Source organism: Bactrocera dorsalis, chromosome 4, assembly GCF_023373825.1.
Source record: "Bactrocera dorsalis isolate Fly_Bdor chromosome 4, ASM2337382v1, whole genome shotgun sequence".
NCBI lineage: Eukaryota > Metazoa > Arthropoda > Insecta > Diptera > Tephritidae > Bactrocera > Bactrocera dorsalis.
The window spans coordinates 74,189,559-74,202,830 of NC_064306.1; the positions used below are offsets into that span (position 1 = coordinate 74,189,559).

General features: G+C 40.0%; 1 protein-coding gene across 2 annotated transcripts in view; it reads right to left on the reverse strand.

Annotated features, from left to right (window-relative positions):
- LOC105228289 (teneurin-a) overlaps window positions 1–8,354 on the reverse strand; it is a 221,412-nt gene extending 213,058 nt beyond the window's left edge. For both annotated transcript variants that reach the window (XM_011208067.3, XM_049455388.1), the window contains exon 1: window positions 8,004–8,354. The gene's annotated coding sequence lies outside the window, so the exon portion shown is untranslated. The remainder of the gene's footprint in view (window positions 1–8,003) is intronic.
- Between the last annotated feature and the right edge of the window lie 4,918 nt (window positions 8,355–13,272).

A 13,272-nucleotide genomic window follows, 5' to 3' on the forward strand; every position in this document is an offset into this window, starting at 1 on the left:
TTTGGTTAAGAAATCCATTTCCAACCCACTACCAAACCAACGACCAAATTGCTTGTGTGCCAAATATCTAAGGCGGGGACTTCAACAAAACGTAGTCAGCAAAATTTTCTAAATGACCATCGTAAATATATTTTGCATACTTTTTTAATTGAATTGATATAGATTTTTTATTTGAACAACTTCAAACATAATTTTCCACACCGAGTAGACTCCAGGACTATTGAAAAGCCTCGTTCACTTGCACTTTCACTTATCTAAGCAAACTAACGCGTTTAAAATAACTGGATTATGCCGCTCAAGTCGACGTCGATACCTCAATTAAAGCTGCCATCGAAAATCCTATTACGCAACCATCTTGCCACACATTAAAACCTCAAATGCACACCTCGAGCTCCTTATGCCATCTCCTCAGTGGGTCTACCCTTTCATTGTTGCTGTCGCCACAAATAGGCCAACTGTATAATTCAATGTTGCCACAAAATGCCACAGTCATGCAAATGACATCGGACAGCCCTTCGGCAGCTTTGAGAAAATTTAATCTGCAAAAATACCAGGAAGGAATCCATGCTTCGAGCCTTGGCACATCATGTGTGGAGATGTCCACACGCTCATGTGCACCCGCTCCTCAATTATGCTCGTGCACGAGCTAAGTCTTCCGAAACCATGGCAAATGAACAGCTGGGATTCCACACAATAAGTGAAGTAGCAGGTGGGAGTTTGTTGTTGTTACGATACGTTGTTGATGCTATGTCACTCTATTGTCAGCATTAAGGATATTAATATCTCTTGCCAACACGCTACCACACACCCGGCCACAAGCACATTTCGGTAACCCTAGACACACATTCATGGGAGCGACCTAACACTCACACCCAGAAAGGGAAAGGATTCACTTAAGCCGTAAAATAATTAAAATTAAAAGGATAACGTTGCACTTTCGTGCTTAATGCTTAAGACAAAGTGCGAGAGGTTAGTGGGAAAGCTACTTGTGTTTATGGGACCCACAACATCTGCATTTTAAAGCGTTTTAAAAATGCATGATTTAAACCCAAAGTTGTACTGTTACATTTATCCCCATTTATGAAAGTGTGCTTGTTAGGCAGTTAGAGTAGTTGCTTTATCAGATATACATATCTTAGAACCACTGATTTTAGAAAGCTGAAGCTTCCAATATGTACATTGGAATTAGAGTCCATCCCACATAAAAGCCTTGAATACACATTGCGATTCGATTTCCGATCACTTCGTTAGAGTATTTAAAATTGTATCAAAGGCTCGTTTTGCCTTCTTGAAAACATCAACAGAGAGAATAAACCATTGAAATGGTTTCCCAAGAGCTCTTAATGCATATGAGCTTTGCTATCATCTGTCCTCAGCTTGCGCTGCTCCATTTCCATGTCAACCCTTCCCTCACGAAGGCCCAAACGCCGGCTGATGAACTGCACAAAATTTCTTTAAACACAGCAAGTCGCAATCGATAAACTCATTTATCACTAAGTGCAAATCCCTTCATAAATTTCTATGCTCGAAGTGTTAAGAAATGCGATAAGATGGCAAAATCTCCATGTAATGCTGCTAGCCATGGTGAGCAACAAACAGTATAATGGCAGCAGCAAAATGCTAACAACATGTAAACATTAATTTTTGGTAAGAGCTCAAAATCATCCTCAGCGCTGCGTCGATGCCAGGCGGCTGCTATGGAAATGTTATTTATTTCTTCCCGTAATGCCTTGCCGAAGCAGCCACGCCACCACGGCAGCTTCAAATAGGTTCTTTATTACAGCTTTTGTTGTCATTAAATGCACGCACACTCGCTTGCAAAATTCCAAGCTCGACAATTTCTTCACACTAAAGGAAAAACACATACTCCCAGCAGATAATGTGACAGCACTGGGTGAAGAAAAGTCGACCGTATAATACGCAAACAGTACTCGAATTGGCAAAGGGTTTGACCGCAACACTTTTGAGCACCTACGTATCCATATCTCTATCTGGTATTATAGGTTGCGCTGTTACCATATGCTCTCTAAACCAATAATCTCAAATTTCCGAGAATATTGAGAGATGCCTAAAGAGCACTGCAGTTCGGTCTTGACTGTCGCCCCTGTCAACATCAGGAACCAGTCTTTGCGCACCAGACACTAGGCGCGTTTCAAGGAGATTCGTGAGTGTACATGATTGTTAGTGTCTGCACAATCTTGTTCAGGCGCTTCATTGTTGCGTATACGCCCCGTCGGCCCTGGCACCGCTGCAGTCGTCAGCAATTAGATTTCGCCAGTCACAGCAAATAACTCTGGTGACAACTGAGTAGTGCTGCGCTTATATTTTATTTATGCTTCTGTGTATTTTTTGCACTCGGAGAATTTAGCCGAAGTGAAAGAATTTATGTACTTTCTTAAATCTAAATAACTTTGGCGTGATAAGTGCTACAGTGATAAACTAGGAAGACGAGCAGAACAAATAATTACTTGCACATAAAAATCAACTACATTCGCTATTAGCCGTACTACACACACGCACACATGCATACATGGGTAAGAGTATTCTTGAGGTATAATTTAATTTGACTTCGGCAATAAATCAAATTTCCACAAATTTGCTAATGGCTGTTGCTTTCCAGTCGTCTTCATTTAATTGAACATCGTCAAAATAAACAAAAATGTCTTCGCCCCAAAGTTTTCTGACGTTGCAAACGGTTTTCCGCAGTTCACAAGTCAAATGCGGGGAAAATTAAATGTCCGATTCGAATATTTTCACAATTCTTCGAATGTTCTTAAGCGCCTAGTCATTCCACCTCACGGCCTCCTCCACAATAGCTTAAATGTGTCTCACAGGAATATTTCCCAAGCTAGTAGCTTCAAGAATATCGCATATTGCCGTTAATGGATTTACAGTCGTGAAGTCAACATAACTGGAGTGTAACTGTCCAGCCAAATAACCAGGACGTGCAAGCATTTTGTTCTAAATGAACAAAGCAATGAGAACAGTTGGGACACTTTAACCAGCAAGCACATCCTCACTGAAACATTGTTCAATGCACTCCAAAGTTTTTGTTACAACAGAAGGTAGTTTTTCTGCTTCGTACAGCGATATTTTCTAGTGCCGAAAACTACCAATTTTGATACTCTTTCAGCATGTTGCAACAGAGTATAACAGTTTCGTTCATCTAACGGTTGTATGTTTCACATAAAACTAATCGAGATAAATATAGGGTTATGTATATATAAATGATCTGGACGACGGAAAAAGTTGAAATTCGGGTGGCTGTTTTTCTGACCGTCCATCCGTCTGAGCAAGCTGCAATATCAATAAAAATTTAGATATCTTGATCAAACATCGTATGCCACGTTATGACCCAAATTGTTTAATTCCAATAAAAACTTTTCAAGCCTCTTCTTCTTCTTCAAGCCCCCAGGTACCGAATACTTAGACCACGTACCTATATTTGATTTTTGATCGAACATTTCGGTAAAGTATTTCCCAGGCTTTGCTTCTTGCAAGTTGCAAGAGTATAAAATGTTCGGTTGCACCCGTACTTGCCTCTTCCTTACTTGTTTTTTTTTTTTTGTATTTGGTATTTATGTTCTTGTATACGCTTTAACTCGAGTACTGCAACACCGTCCTTCCTCCTTTGTGGCGACGTTCATTTTGATTTCGGCTTGTTTGCAAGCAATTTATTTATTGCCACATCATAAATCTCAGCATAAAGCCATTGTGGAAAAGAGCTGTTAATGTTCCTTAATGTTCGTGTTGCCGCACCGAACGCACTCCCTGCAGATGATTCTTGTGGTTGTTGCGTTGTTATCATGTTGCCACTTCTGCTTTTCTTCCTGCAGTCATCCGATGTTCCTTTACTTCCGGTGTTCAGCTTTTGGCCATTGAAGCTGAGATTCTCGCCAACCTAAATGTCTCATGAATTAATTCACGAAATATTTACTTTAACGATCGCAACAAAGTGGAAATGCTTGTCTTAACCAACAAAATTCCACACGTTGTCCATCTATTATCATCTATGAATGCAGAGAACTCATTAGACAAGTAATGGGGGCACTGCATTTGACATTTGATACCTGAGGTTTCCAAATGTCTCGGATTCATATAAATAACTATGCGTAAAGATTCTGAATAATTGGTACAATAAGAATCTAACCACATTTAACTACAGATTTCAAGACTAGATCAATGCAAAATGCTTGTTCAAACTCTTGTAATTATCTGTTTAATAGAAGGTTCTTCACGATTTAAGCCTTTAAAAAATACTGATGGATTATTTTAGAAACCTTTTATGTCATAACTACCTGCCGTCGAAAAGACGCGCCAGCAGTTAAAGCGGCACTCGCACTTACATACTTGCAAATGTGTGCGTGCACACATATTTACTCACAAGTTTGCCGCCAAGTTATAAGGTAGGAGAAAGTTCGGAAATTGCGACACGAAGGTGCAATAAACTTAACGACATGTCATTTGAGATTCTGCTAATGCCAGTGCGTCAACGCTAATGACAGTGACACGAGTGAGTACAACAAAAATAAAACAAACACAAAAGCGAAGGCGAAAGCGAAAGCGAACAAACAGAAATCAACTTCGAACAAAATTCATTTCAGTTAATGGTGAATTAGCGTAATTAGTGCTTAACGCGCAAAACCCACAACAACAAATATGCCCAATTCGTGCAACCACTGACAAGAGAATAGGACAGCAGAATTTTTAGAAAAGCAACAAAACTTGAATCGTGCAAAGGCCCGCTGAAGACGGGCATAAAACCGTTATTACAGTCACGTTTGATACGTCATTTCTTTCAATTTGCTTGCGCACGCCAAGGAGCACAGGGCCCAGAAGCCAAGCACCCAAGCACCCACACAGGCGCTTAGGTCCAACTGCTCATTTTACTGCGATACTGCGTCACCTCTTTTTGCCGACTGAGAGATGAATTTCAATCAGAGCCTGAAAGATTATGACATGAATGGAGGACGATTTCATTTTCTCCTCTCATCAGCACGTCAAAGTGTTCAGGGCTAAATAAAGGAGAAAGTTTTTAAAATAAAAAACACACAATCACACAAACCGACAGACAAAGAGACTAACGGACGGCAGAGAAATAATAAATGAATAAAAAAATGAAATGGAAAAGAACATTAAAGAGAGCAGTTAATTAAAATAGTAATTAAGAGTGACAGGTGCATTCATTTCCCTCTTTTCGACAGGCAAATAATTTGTGCGACTCCTCCTCCGCCCGCCAGACACAAGTAACGAGCTCGACGGTCGCGACTACAACAAGTATGAACTGAAACAAAATGCTTTTGGATGCAAGTTTTCCTTTGGCAACAAGTGTTTGTTGACTTTTATGTATGGATGTGGGACTGAGGGGAAAGTGGGAAAGTGGCTTGAGCTGAATGATGCCTCTGAAGTGGGTCATGCTGAGCCGTGCTGAAAGACGGCTGCCAGCAGACTGTCACGAAATTGGATTGAAACCAAGCAAAATGTTGCAATCTATTTTTTAATGCAAAGTTAGTCATTTGGAATTAGAATAAGGTAGCAAGGCTCTAACACATATCTCCTAGTTTTACATATTTAAACATTTTCATTTTCTAATCAACATTTCGCATCGATAATTACACATTAAACATCAATATTAGAGGTGATACGGATTCTAGCGATTGTTGAATGAAGAGTTGGTGCTAGCGATACAAAGCAATTTCTTCATAAAAGAGGGTCAAACTAAATATCCGCACCTCATTACCGACGGATTAATTTTCCTACCGGGCGAAAAAATGTGAAATCAACCGACATATACATACATACATAGGTATAGTATATATGACCTACTGCAACACTTTCATGCAACATTTGCATCCACGAAAGCCATCTGTCTCCCGTTTCATTTTCTAAAGCTCGCTATTAATTTTTCCATTTGTTTGCGATGTGCAAGGCTCCAATTACTTGTCTGTCCCTTCCAATTAAGCCGCATACAGCCACCCATGCCAAGCCTCAGCCCTTGGTGTGAAAATAAACATTCGATACATTCAAAATAAATTACTCGCTACTTGTAAGTATGTATGAAATACATATATGTATGTTTGTATATGTCCACAAGGGTATGTACGTGTATGAGGGCACAAACAAAAGTGAATTTATGTTGTCAGCAGAAAATACCCAAGCACAGGCGCTCAACGCCTCTAAAGGGAATATTTTCATTGACGCATAGCAGAAACGGCAAATTTTTAAACGACATTATACTGCAATATCGCAACTACAAAATAAATAAGTCAGTATCGAGAAATTAAAGGTGTAATTCCCAAAGACCCTAAAATTTATAGCCGCCCTGCGAGCTGTGGGAATTTCAGTCAAACTGCCCATAAATCTAGCAAAGTACTGCACGGTTGAGCTAATGCGAAGCTGAAAGGATGTTGTGACATTACATACAAGATCTGTGAACTGCTTTAAGCAGATTACAAGTTCTGTACTGCATCCACATTGGAGCAATATAAAGAGAGCGTTGTGTGAGGGCGAGATTATCGTAGCTGCCACAGTGTCTGTACGCCAGAGTGAGGAAACCTCTTGCAGAACTTTCGCTAATGAGCCGAAATAATAACATCAGTGCATAATACCTGTGCGCAAGCACGAACACTTAATATACCAGGATCCAAGAAACTGATGTTTGTTTCAAGGCGATAATCCTTTAAAAGTTAAGTACTAGATGTCACCACCTAATCAATGTAAAGAGTCATTTGATAGTTCTTGATTTAGCCCTTTCTTTGAAATCAAACACAACTGATGTAGATTCGCTTAATCAAAGCAGTGATAAACATCGAAATCATTGCTCAAGAATGGCACTCATACGCCCTGGCGTACTCCTTTTCATAACCAATTGATAACACTCATTCGCGAGACATATGCCATGCAAAGGGAGCACAATACTTACTTCCCCGACAAAATGTTTTACTGTCTGCTATTGCGTGTGCAGTTCTTGCAACAAACAGCGGCACATCAGCGCCGAAGGGAGCTGTTTCGTTCAATGGCGAGCGGCCTCATTCGATACATAAATATTGAACAAAGCAAAAGCAGTAACAGTAAAACGTAGTGAAAATATGGTGGAACAACTTTTTTAAGCAGAGAACAGAACTGGGTAACGGTGATTTTGAATTTGTTTTCGTTTCATTAAAAATTGATTGCGTTGTTGCACATTGAGCAAATATTTGCGACGTGGCTCCGAAACTGCATTGGCAAACAAATAAGATGCGAACTCAGGTCGGCATACAAAAGTGATAGCGTTTGTGCCACAAGTAAAGTACAACAACACTTTTAGCATCAAATTTGGAGGAACACATCTTTGCAAGCAATTCCTTGTAGATAATCTGAAGATATAATTTCACAGCAAAATCACAACCGTAAAGGTAAGGAATTTAATCAGCAGATAATAAGAGTTATTTAAAATTGAAATAAGAATAGATATGGGCCAAGAGTGCAAATAAGCCCAAAGTAAAAATTCAAATATTCCTAAAATTGTGATGGCATTGCCAACGAATCGTTAAAACGTAGCAAGAGCGAAATCAGTTCATTAAGAGTAAGGTGTACCACTGCCGGTTGCCTAGGTTCCACGTGTACTTCTCTAACTCCCAAGGCATGAGACATAAAAATATAAGACGTAGTGCCGAGAGCTTCAAGTATATCTTAAGTAAGGTAAGTTGATTGGTTTTTGAATTTATGGCGTTTATATGTAGTTCAGTATGCCATACTCAATCGAGTAATAAGACCTAGTTGTCATTGAATCATTCTAAAATATCCTTTCATGGTATATGGATACAAAATCGCACATCAAAGTGAATTATTTTCAATCTTTTCAAGGGCTTAAAACACTTATGGAATTTATTTTTCAATGTTAAACAAAGCTGGGACATCATCTCAAACTAACAACTATTGTTATACTCGTATAAAGCTTACTAACGACTATCCATCTGTACAATTCGCATTGAACAGGATTACTGAAATATTAAGGAACTCACCTTGTTAGTTACAACTCGCTGGCACTGCTGGCTATAAAGCCATTACATCCGAGTACGCAGTGTCGTAAAGTTGCTCGATATGTGAAATAAAATATTTTCAAGTTAGTATAAATCACGGATCTGCAATTATGAGTATAACCACACACTAAAACTCGACTTTTCACCGATTAGAGACAACCGATGACGAGCTCGATTAGATCTCCAAGGGAACTTTTCCTTTTCTAAAAAATAGTGCTTAAATTCACTCAGTAATTGAAGCTTGTTGCGTACTTTTTATATACTTTCACTCGGCATGGTTTGATACCCTCTTTCTAACTGCTCTCAACATTTCCGACGCACAATTAAACGATTTGCCCACGGATATGCATTATTTACAATAATTCTTCCATTTTGATTGGCACTTGCTCAATTTGCTAAAAACATGGGCGGCTGCACACAATAATTTATATACATATTCTCTACTATTTCTATTTGAGGAAACGGTGTAGAGTTCTGCGACCCAAAGTGATGGAGAGCCATTAGCATTATGCCTTTCGCTGCTATTTCTTTGCCCTGAACACTCTACACATTAAACAAGCTACTCAGTGATTTAGATGAAAACGGAAATTCGGAAAATGGTGGGATTTCTAGCACGCAATTGTATCGACACAAATCCTCGTTAAACCCTGAAAGCGCGCACGGACACTCGAAAACACACGCCCGCACAAACTTGCGCGTTGTATTTTTATATTTCCGACTTCCTGCGTCGTTTTCGCGGCTACGATTTCTAATTTACCACTGCGACAAATTCCACTGATTTCTGTTGTTGTTGTTGTTGATGTTGTTGCTCTTATCATTTGCTATTTAGTTTTGCCCCGGACTCATCCTCACTCAGGGCACAACAGCGGAAAATCCGCTTTGACGCGCACACACACGAACACGAGCGGTTTCCGCGCGAGATCGCGGCGATTGTATCGTGGCGAGGCGAATCTGCCGACTCACATGGCGTATGAGTGACATTTAATTTCAACCGGCGTGCACCATTTACACAACACTGCCGCACGCCAGCATCGCTAGTAGAGAATAGCTGCCGAATCACAAAATATTGCGGTTACTGGCAAAATAATCCTTGGTGAGTCGATTTTGAGGTGTTTGATAAGGACGCCTCGGCAACGAATTATTTTGGTTTCATTCACACATTTACTCCAAAATTAATTTTTTATTTGGATATTTATGCTTTCACAAATCTTTAAGCACACAAGCACTTATTTCAAGTGCGGTTCACTTTTTCCAAAAACCTTACGAAACACTTGCGAGTCGCCTTAGTCGCCAGCGTTTTCCCGCCTTATCCGACGCAAACACGTTATCGCTTAGAATTCCGACGTCAACTAGTCTCGCGCGCTGTTCACAAACTGACGTGCTGTTTTGTTCTTTTGAGCTCTTTCGTATAGCCTGCGTCGGCCTGTCTCGTGCCTGCAAATATCAACAAACTATTACCAGCCCCAACGTCCTTTGCCTTCATTCCACGGTGAACTCGTTTCGCCTTAATCGCACGTGAACACAAAAGCTCCTAACTCTTATACGAACTTCGGCTGAGGCGCATGTGCCGCTTTTACGCCCTCTCTCGTCGGTTGCGCTCACCTGCCCGACATCCTTGTGAAGACTTGGGTAACTCATATAAAATTGCGTCCGCACTGCGAAACCTACTCAGTCACAGTGTGTAAAGCTCCACGCGGAAACGCAACCATTTCTGGCATGCCACGGGCACGCAAGCATTGTTGACTTTACACTTCCGTAAACGCTTATGTCGGTAAAGTTTCGAAAAATTTCACAGCCACCCCCCCTGCTATACTGCCATTAATCACTATAACTTTTTCTGTTGCTTTTGGAGGTCTTGCTTGGTGTATGTCTGCTATGTGTGACATAGCTTCACAGAGACCACAAACGCTAACGCCGTTTATTTCTTCTATTTTTAAAGGGCTAAAATTATCTTTATTTTTACAATTAGACTTCTTCCTCCCCTTGATGTGACTTGATTACAAAACGAAAACTTTTGCTCAAGCATGAATATCTAAAAATTATGTGACTTAAAATCGTTCACAGTTTCGTGCCTCTTTTTCAAAAGAGTTTCTAATGCAACAAGAGTCTGCTGATCGTTCAAGTGCGCTTAAATTACAATTGAATGCCTTAAGTAGACAAAGGATAAATATAGCAGCAGAGTACTAGCCCACATAAAAAAATTTTAGTTCGAGAATACCAAGAAGGTAGTTGTCTAAAATATATCATCTAAGTCCAAATTCTTTTCCCAATTTTAAAGGCGAAGCGATGCTAAATTCCAAAAATACCTGGATGTCAACCTCTTTTTAGAAAGTTATAAGAGTAGGTTACTAGTGCCACAATATACTGTGGTCCTCACCGTCATAAACATTGCAACAATATTTCTTTCCTTTTTTGCCGGCAAACTCTTCGAGCGAAATATCAAGAGTATATTAAATGCAAAGTAATTTGTTCAAAAGCCAAAAAATTCAGCGGTGGGGCTTCGCCTATTATCTTTTTGTTGTTGTCTCTTGCAAATAAACTGGCGTAGTTTGCGGGTGAAAATGTAGTTCTTTGCACTTCAATGACACTAGCGGATATGAAACTTAAGAATACGAACTTAGCGCCAGGCAAACAGGCAGCAATGACAGTATTTTTATGGTTTATGTGATTGTAGTTAAGGGCGACGTGGCGAACTCATATAAAACTCACGTGCAAAATAAGGAAAAGCAGAAAAATCCAATAGTTCTGACTGAACTTTCGAAACAAATTAATTATGAAATGATATGTGGGCGACGGGCAAGCTTTATACAAGTTGAATAAGTACAAAACATGCAGTTCGATCAGGCGGATATGATCTTGAAGGAAATAATTCTTACCCTGTCCACAGACCCATAACTTCATTCATTTGTGGATGCTAACAACGGATTTTCCTAAGGATAGCAATCAGAGGAAGGTGTGCCATTAACATCCACAATCTATCAGTATTCCTTGAAGACTTTGCTTCGTTAACTCAGACGTGATGATTTTCCTTGGAAATCTTCTCAATAATTCCAGAATTTTCATCAGCGCAGATGGCATCATGAGTGAATTGCCAAAAACATTAGCATAAGTTAATAGTTTTTCGATTGGGAGGATATTAAGACACAACCTTCTCTCTAAATAAGTATCTTTCTACAAACATTAAGGATCAAACTGACTTAGATGGGTCACCCAGGCAGAGGACGAGACTTACAAGGGTGATATGAAGAGTCAAGTTGGTACAGTTGTAACAGCGGAACGGAAGCTGGAAGCCAATTGCCAAAACCACGGCATCCTTATCGTCTGCAGCACGCGAATCAACTGGTAAACACTGCACTTTAAGTGATTTCATGAAAATTCCAAACTTTTTAGCCGTTGAACCCGAGCAGCAAGCAGTTCACTGAAGTTCATTGGAGTTCGCAGACATCGCTACAATGGGAAAACATTCCGGCCACATGAAGCGCAACATGACGGCGTTCCTCGTGCGCTGAGCGGCTAAGCGCAGAATACTACATCAGTTCGATGGTATGCTCTACAAAAGTACGAGTGCTCCGGCCTGAGTGTTGCGATAGTAGTTTTTAATTGCGGCAGACAATAGTGAGTTGGCGAACTCATGCATGAACATCGGCAAGCGAGGCAAGGAAGTCCGTGAGCCTGTTTGCAAGCCAGTATATACCCTTGGAAGTCTGCCAGATAACAGCAGAGTTCATTAGTGAGCACAACACGAGTAAAGTGCATTCGAAGCCGACAGTGATAAGCAAACCAAATGGAACGAACTTCTATAACTTATGAGGAATAATTTACGGAAATATTTAAAGAAGAACCGATAGAATTTCATCGAAATAATGAAAACAAATGAAATGTAACTAATTGTGCTCTTCATAAGACTTCAGTGTTGGCATACTCCATGTTTAAGACCATTTCACACACATTTTCATTGGCGTCGAATTTCGTGTTAAACAAATATTGGATTTAATTGATAACAATAGACAGCTTCATCTAGACCCAAAGCAAGTCGCCCACATATTGTCTGTCCTACGCATACATAAGCACATAAGTGCTACAAAAATAGACATATGTTTTGGTCACTCGGCTTCCTGTGGTGTTTTCCTGTTCGTTGTTGCTTTCAGGCGAGCATGTGTCAAAGTTTCCCGGCCCAATTTACTCAATTAAGTTAGCACTTTGTTCACCTGACTTGAATACATGATCGAATTAATAAAAAGTGTTCGCCATGCCTCCGACTCTGCGGCTTGGCTTTGCTGCGGCTGACACAAATTCCGAAAACAAATAAAGACGTAAATCAACTACCACTGAGGCAAAAGAGAAATTTGTTTGCAAAAGTCATAGAGCGTCAAAAAATAATAGAACTACAGCTTGGGGATGAGGCAATTCGTGGGAAGAGAACGTCGGTGTCTGGTGTTAGGAGCTCACTTGAGATTGTGAAAATTTTTATAGGGGAGGGGTATCGATAGCTTCGTGAGCTGAACAGAAACTTTTCAGCATAAAGCAAACAAACACACGCCTGTTTGTATAAAAACCTGAAAACTTTGCTTTGCAGAATAAATGGCACGGGCTGATGCACATATTTACATATAGGAAAGGCAGACAGGAGTTACACATATACTTATATTCCGCAAGCAACAAAAGCACACGTAACCAATAAATGAGCAACAAAAAAATATAAATATGGAACCAAGGAAAAAACGTTAACTTCGGCAGCACCAAAGCTATAATACCCTTCACAGGTGAATTTTTTATGGCGTAAAAGGATGAAAAAGATATTTATCTTGGTTTACATGGCGGCTATATAAGGGTGATTTTTTTGAGGTTAGGATTTTCATGCATTAGTATTTGACAGATCACGTGGGATTTCAGACATGGTGTCAAAGAGAAAGATGCTCAGTATGCTTTGACATTTCATCATGAATAGACTTACTAACGAGCAACGCTTGCAAATCATTGAATTTTATTACCAAAATCAGTGTTCGGTTCGAAATGTGTTTCGCGACAAATTTTGTTCAGCGATGAGGCTCATTTCTGGTTGAATGGCTACGTAAATAAGCAAAATTGCCGCATTTGGGGTGAAGAGCAACCAGAAGCCGTTCAAGAACTGCCCATGCATCCCGAAAAATGCACTTTTTGGTGTGGTTTGTACGCTGGTGGAATCATTGGACCGTATTTTTTCAAAGATGCTGTTGGACGCAACGTTACGGTGAATGGCGATCGCTATCGT